The 7,952-nt window shown below is 43.8% G+C and overlaps 1 non-coding gene across 1 annotated transcript; it reads right to left on the bottom strand.

Annotated features, from left to right (window-relative positions):
* Positions 1–803: 803 nt before the first annotated feature.
* trnah-gug (transfer RNA histidin (anticodon GUG)) lies at positions 804–875 on the bottom strand. Its single transcript has one exon. It is a non-coding gene; the product is annotated as a tRNA-His (tRNA).
* Between the last annotated feature and the right edge of the window lie 7,077 nt (positions 876–7,952).

The following is a 7,952-nucleotide window of genomic DNA, read 5'->3' as shown; positions in this document are numbered from 1 at the left end:
CAATTGGCGATAGATTAACAGGAGCTATTAGATTCGTATTTCCAGATATTTATTGAATCCAAATTCTACCACCTAGCATAGTCGGAGTCAAACCCGAGTCCGTGGTTTCTGAATAAACAGTCCAGTGGTCAGTGGTAATAGCGCTCGGCCATTGCAGAAAAGCGGAGATACTGATCTTTTCCAGTGAAGTCGCTTTTCCCCGAGACTGTCCTGTGCCATTTTCCTGAGCTTGACCGCCCCAACCCACTCCACCCCACAATAATCTCTGGTCCATGTCGGTAAAAGCTTCTACATGAGTATTGATCTCACAACAGCGGTAACCAAATGGATCAAATGATCTGTAGGTCCCGGTGGTGGGGTTGGGGCACGTTCACCCAGTAACAGTGACCGCAGCCACACAGACTGATCGGTATCAATGGGAGAGTCAGTGTTAGATTCTGCAGTGCCTCAATGAAATAGGAAATGACTCCACAAAAACATGATGAAAGAACAGCGCTTCGAAAGCTAGTGCTTCAATTAAAGCTGTAAGATCATAACCTGGTGTTGGGTGATTTTTAACTTTGTACTCCATAGTCCAACACCTGCATCCCCAAATTAATGAAATGGGGTATGGGATGGAAAGTTCGGTTAGTGATCGTAGGAGGGAAGAAATCTCTGAGAACGGGTGGATTTGAATTCTGAAACACAGAGCTGTGAGCGAGCAGAACTTGAAGGAAAAAGTAATCACTTTGGAGAAAATTGCCATGTTAAAACAACGAATTCCTTTGTGTTTCACAAAAGACTGGGGCAAATAGAGCGATTGCTGCCGTGACTCGGATTCGAACCGAGGTTGCTGCGGCCACAACGCAGAGTACTAACCACTATACGATCACAGCACCCCACAGATGAGCACACACAAAGGCAGCAATAAGTACAGTATCATAAGAAATGTTAGGCAGAGCACCAAATGCACAATATCAGTGCTTACCGAACAGTGCCAGACATGTGGGAACTCAGAATGGGCCGGCGTTTAACTTCAGTGCCCCAAGTGGCTGTGGTGATTCCATCATTAATATGCTGAAGGCTGAGGCAAATAGATTTCTCTAAAACATCAAAGACTCCGGAGACAGTGGAGCTTTTGTTGAAATATATGCTGCAATAGCAATGCAGTTTAACATCGGCTCCTTCACCAGCTCCCCACAGAAGGCAGTAACCACTGCTGCCACATAGTCCCAGTTCCCAGCCCCAGAATCAGAGGAACCGAGTGGCGCAGTCACGAAGATCCAACTTGAAATCGGGATGGGAATGAGGTCGCAGAGATACTCGATGGCTCCAGTGACACAACCGGAGAATGCACGGTATTTCTATGACGGTTTAGAGGCGCAAGCAATTCAGTGGTTGGGAGTGCTCCTGGTCAAAGGCGGGGCAGAAGGGAAAATTTGTTCCCGTTCATAATAACAGCAATCTACAGTGCATCTTGCTGAGACAGCTGAGTGCCACAACTGGAGCGTGGGCGGCTGGTTTGAAGTTTGATTTAACTTCACTTTCGCCCACTTCCCTGGAATGAATTGCTTTCACCCTGTAGTCTGCGGCTTTCTTCCTCATGGTTAACTGCATGATTAACTGTTGTATGATCTGCACTCAGCTAAAATACGGCCACTGCAAGTAAATATGAATCATTGATCTATATGAGAAAGCAGTGGAACTCACAGCAGACGTGCTTCGTAGGTTTGCAGGCGACATCAGAATTGTAGACAATGAAGAAGATTATCTAAGATTCAAAAGGATCTTAATCCAATGAGTCGTTGGACTGAAAAATGTAACATGGAGTTCAATCTGGATAAATGGAAGGTATTCCATTTTGGTACAGCAAAAGGAGCAGGGCTTTACGTCGTGTTGGAGATCACGGAATTTAGGGATGCAGGTACATAATTCCTTGTAGTTTGCATCACAAACAGACAGGATGGTTCAAAGGCATTTAACTTACTTCCCTTCATTACTTAGTCTTTAGTATACACTCGTTGGGACGTTAATTTTAAAATTTTCAGGACATTGATGAGGCCGATTCTGGAATATTATGTCCAGTTCTGGTAGCCCAGTTGTAGGAATGATATTATTCAGCTGGTGCAGGTTCAGAAAAGGAATGCACGAATATTGCCGTGTGTGGAATGTTTGAGTTATAATGAAAAGCTGGATAGGCTGAGACTATTTTAAGATTTGAGATCGGGGTGTTGGAAAACCACAACGGGTTAGGCAGCATCCGAGGAGCAGGAGAATCAACCTTTTGCACAAGTGTCGCTCATCAGGCTCTTGCCCGAATAATCGATTCGCAAGCTCCTCAAATATTGCCTGACCTGCTGTGCTTTCTCAGCACAACAATCTCGACTCTGATCTCTCATCTGCAGTTCTCACGGTCTCCTCGTTGCGACTGTTTTCACTCCAGGTTAGGGGTTTGAGCGGCGACCTGATGGAAGTTTATGAGAGGTAAGTTAGAGTTAACCACAGCTGCCTTTTCCCAGCAGGGTAATTTCAAGACGAGAGGGCATATGTTCAAGATGGAGAGAGATTTTTTTAAAAAAAGACATGCGAGGCATTTTTCGAGAGAAGGTGTTTTACGTGTGGAATTAACCTGCTGAGGAAGTGATGGATGAGGGTACATTTGCAACATTTAAAGGACAATTGGATCCAAAAATGAGTGGGAAAGTGGGATTTTTAAAATAAATTTATTCATGCCTAGCACATCAGTTATTTCCCAGAGGACAGTAAAGAGCCAACCACGATATTATCTATCTGGAGTCTCATGTGGGACAGAGCAGCTGAATATGACAGTTTGCTTCCCGAAATCAGATGGGATTTTCCACACAACTGATTCAGGTCACCACGAGACACTTCAATTGCAGGTGCTTATTGAATTCAAACTCCACCATCTGTCATGCCAGGACCTGAACCTTTTGTCCCCAAGATATTACCTGGGTTTTTGGATTAGCAACACAGTAATAAAACTACAAGGGCATTATAACCACTCAGCTGGTTCAACAGGAGACAGATGGGACAAGATTAGTTTGGCAGTATGTTCAGCATGGATTGGTTGGACTGACGGACCTGTTTTCATGCTGTATGACTCTATGATTAACGCTATGGAACAAATAGATGGTTGGGATTAACAGCAGCATTGACAGCATAATCGAACACCTGATGGGATATGTAATCCTGCTGGAGTCTCCAGAGGTTGTTTTGCTCAGTGATACCCCCTTCCCACACACGGGACTGGTGAACGGTCTCTCCCCAGTGTTACTGATTAAATAAGTTTCCATTTCTGTGGTTAATTGAATCTCTTCCTGCAGTTCCCACATTGCCCTGCTTTCTCTGTTGTATCAGTGTCCTTTTTACAACACAGGGTCAACGATCCTTTCAAATTGTGTCCACACAAATATAAATTCCGTTTTCCATGTTGTGAATGTGTTTTCATTGTTTCTCATTCACCCAGAGGGTGTGACTATCACTGGTCAGGACAACATTTATTCATCGCCCCTTGTTCGTTGCTGTCTGGCTACACCACAAACCCGGGTGCGATCCCAGCCTCGGGTGTCTGTCTGTGGGCAGTCTACACATTCTCTGTGTGTTTGCGTTTTTATTTCTCCCTCTGACCAAAAATGTGCCAGTTACAGGGATAAACAATGGGAAATGCAGGCTTATGGGATAGGGAATACCGTGGGGGTCTGGTGGGATGCGCTTCGGATGGACCGTGCCGACTTGCCTGCTTCCCCACACGGTGGGGATTCCTGAATTAAGGGTAAGCTCATGTTTTTCTGCTCCTGGAGTCCCTCGTAGGCAGCACTGAGTGAATATGGTAGAATCCCCTGCATAAGGGACATGAATGAATGGGATTACAGGAAATTAAAGTCATGATCTCTGTTCCTGAGGTCAGGCTTGCATTCCAGGTTTTATTCGTCGAACTTAAACATCACCCTTTCCGTGTCCCAGTCTCCAAGGATGACCAGTTTAAAATATCACCCCAACACCACCTTCTCCAGGTTGAAGTCTTGACTGTGTGGAAGAAACTGATACTGAGCTGATGCAAACAAATGTAGCTGCCACCGCCAGTGTCGGAAACACAGATCCAAAAGCAAAATCATCTTTTAAACTCACCACTGCAAAGTTCACGGCTCAACATGGCTCCAGTTGTGCCACTCAGCTGTCTTAGCAAGATGCACTGTAGATCGCCATGAGAGTATAAACGGGGACAACCATTCCCTTGATCAGGAGCTTACTCAACCGAGGAATTTCTTGCGTCTCCGTACCATCCTAAAAGGACTGCACGCTCACCTGTTGCATCACTGGAGCCAGAGAATAACTCCGCGCCTCATTCCCATCCCAATTCCGTTGGGATCTGGGCGGCTGTGCCGCAGTTTCTCTGATTCCGAGGTTGGGAACTGGGATTGTGTGTGATTATCTGCAACACTGATTACAACAACTTTAGGAAGCTGGTGAAGTCGCCGATGTTAGGCTAAAATGCTATTTGAGCATACTTTTCAACAATATCCTGTACTGTCCTCTGAGTCTTTGATGTTTTGTCAAAAGCTATCAATCTCAGTTTTCAACATTCTTATTCAAGGGATCTCCACAGCCTCTGAAGACATCGAACTGAAAGATTCAGCTCATTCTCAGCTCCCACATATCTGTCACTGTTCGTTGAGTACTGATATTGTACACTTGCTGTTCTTTTGAACATTTCCTCTGCTAGTATATTTATTGCTGCTTGCAAGCATCCTGTTCTGTGGTTACTGTGATCGTGGTTGTCGGTATTTTGCATTGTGACCACAGCGACTTCGATTTGAATCCAAATCACGACACTAAGTGTTCCCTCAGTTGTCTTTTTTTGTGATAAATCCTAAGAAATTAATTGTTTTACCTTCAAATTCCGCTCTCTCACATCTCTGTGTTTCATATATCAGGATTGAAACACACCCGTTGAAAGAGATTTATCTCCTTCCCATGATCATTAAACCTCCTGACCATCCCTCCCCCCCATTTCTCTGAGGCAATGCCCAATCTATCACTCTCTTTCACATTCATACTGTTCTGTCTGTGCTGCTGCTGCGGTCACTGTTGTTGGGTGAATGTGCCCCAATCCCACCATCGGGACCTTCAAACAAATCGATCCATTTGGATACCGCGGTTGTGAAATCAATCCCCATGTAGCAGCTTTTACTGACTTAGGACAGAGACAATTGGAGCGTCAGGCTCATGGAAAATACCAAGGGTAGTTTTGGTGAAAACACATTTTATCGGAAAACATCAGCTTTGTGGCTTTCTGCGTTGGTCTTGTGGTAATTTCATCGGACTGATAATCCAGAGACCGAGGTAATAGTCTCAGTACTCGAGCTTGAATCCCACCGTACAATAATCGTCAAATTTGGATTCAATAAATATCTAAAATGAAGAATCTAATGACTACTATATATCCATTGACAATTGTTGAAAAAAAAATCTGTTTCACTGATGTCATTTCGGAATGGAATTTGCTATCCTTCCTTGGTCTGGGCTGCATGTGACTTCAGACTCATAGCAATATGGTTGAGTCTGAACTGCCCTCTGGGCAATTAGGAATGGGTAATAAATTCTGCTTAGCCAGAATCGCCCTCATACTAATACAGAAATTTTAAAACAACTGCTCATAAAGCTCACGCAAGAGTGTTGTTGTGCAGTTTTGCAAGTCACATTATAGCAGGGATGTGATCACACTGAGAAAATTGCAGGAGATATTTACCGGGATATTGTTTGGGCTGAAGAGTTTCAGTTGTTAAGAACGACAGGACAGAGTGGAGTGTTTGTCGCAATGCAAAGGAGATGTAGACAAGACATGACTGAATTAGGGTATGGACAGGGTTGACTTAACGAGTTTCCCATTGATGGAGGGATCGATCAGCAGGGACCAGAGATTTAAGGAGAAAGGCTGAGTAGTTTGAGAAGATGCGCGGAAAAGCTTTATCAGCCAGCGCGGGGGAGGGGGGGAGGGGTGGAGGGGGTATGGAATTTGGAATACGTTGTCTGTATTGTTCAGTAAGGCAGAAACCCTAATGACCTGAATAAATATTCAGATGTGAATGTGTGATGCCAAAACATATAAGGCTGTGGGATAAACATAGTGAAATGGGATTCAGTTCATAAAGCAGTTGTTTTTGATTAGTGTGGCCACAATTAGCTGAAGGGCCTTCTTTGACACTCTTGTCCTTGGTAGTATAATGGTTTGTGTCCCCGCCTGTCACAGGGCTCAGTTCTCCGCTGGGGACAGTGGAAATATTTTAAAACTGTCACTCCATTTCCAAATGCGGGTATCGATACCTGTCCTTCTATTCTCGATGGGGCATGTCACAGGTAGGACACTGCTGCCTGATTCATGGTGGGGAAGGGCCACAGCCCTCAGGGAGGCAGAGTGTCAGTGAACGTGCAAATATGTGAAAAGGAAGTGATCAGTTGCTTGGAGATATACCTCCAGCTTTAATCAAATGTGTTAAGGATGTGAGGGCAAACGCCATGATGTTTGGTCTATTTAATACTCGGTGAAATCTGCCAAAGCAACGAGCAATAAAACTGCTGGGTTTTCTTTTGCACTTTAACCCGCTGTTTTTCTATGCAGTATTTTCCTGAAGGAGAAATAAAGTCGGAGCAAATTTGAATACACCATTTATCATTCCAATGAGATAAGTCTAATTCACTTCCGATTATTACAATGAACATTGTAAGGTTGCAGCAAAAATAAAATGAAATGAACAAAACAGTGTTTCTTGCGATTTAATTCAATTCAGGTTCAGCCACATGAGAAAGGCCATTCAGCCACAACATCGCCTTTATTTCCTTCTCCATGGCTGCTTCTTCACGTGAGAGAGAAAGTGACTGAAGAAATTACGAGTCAAACGTAGGTGTGAATATGACGGAAAATTCTTGTTCTATGTTTCACTCTGACACAGTTCTGACGCAGAATGTATCAATAACAGCTATTCATTCTGCGAACATGGTTATTTATTGATATTTGTTGTTATTATAATTCTGGTGAAAGCAGAAACACCATGGTGTGGATTCGATTCCACTCTGGAAATTTCCATGACTTTCACCACATGTCCCCTGATGAGGTTACAAGTCACACCTCTACAAATCGTGCTGAGGAAACTGAGCGATTATGGTGGTGGGTTATTAGACCGCTGTGCTCCACATTCACGGGTTAGAGTCACGCTCTGGTTGCTAACTTCACAAACCTCTCCAGCAGTTTTTCTTTGCACCTCTGGTATACACTGGTTCGAGGATCTTGTTCTTGCTGTTCACTGCATAGGTGATTCACGAATAATCGACACCACATTAAAGTCGAAATGATGAGCGAGAGCAGTCATTCCATTCAATTTTCGATTAAATTGGTGTAATGAGATTGAACACATTTTTCTTTCTGCCCCACATTCCATCTTGTCTTTCTATGAATTTTCGTCGAAAGAAAGAGAAACAAATAACAAGAGACCGGAGCGCACATTTATCCAGTGGGGCCGTTCATGAGTATTTTAAACTAACACTTCACACAATGATCTGATCAGTTATTCAAACAGTCACTCGGCATTGGAACCGCAGAAAACCTCTCCAATGAGATGAACTTCTCATTCTTTCACAAATTTCTGCTGTGTGTGAATCATACAATGATCCATCATCCAGCGTGATCACTGACTTGCCAACTGTATAAGGTCTACCAACTTTCTTCAGCAATCACAGCTTCAGTGCACAACCACGTGTGCTGGGCCCAGTGTCATTTGTTGCCCCCAGGTCATAGCACATTTCTTCCTCCTGAGTTTATGAGCGTTGTTCCTGATCTGTCTGATCTGTTTATTAAACCTTTTCTATCACTTCATCCCATCCCCTCACAATTCTGAATTTATGAATAAAATAAGGCGTTAGACCAAATGTTAAGCAAGTGGAAGTTTGCCATTCAG

Source organism: Chiloscyllium punctatum, unplaced genomic scaffold (assembly GCF_047496795.1).
Source record: "Chiloscyllium punctatum isolate Juve2018m unplaced genomic scaffold, sChiPun1.3 scaffold_1662, whole genome shotgun sequence".
Classification (NCBI taxonomy): domain Eukaryota; kingdom Metazoa; phylum Chordata; class Chondrichthyes; order Orectolobiformes; family Hemiscylliidae; genus Chiloscyllium; species Chiloscyllium punctatum.
The sequence above is the reverse complement of the archived record's forward strand: the minus strand, read 5'-3'. Positions and strand labels throughout refer to the sequence as shown.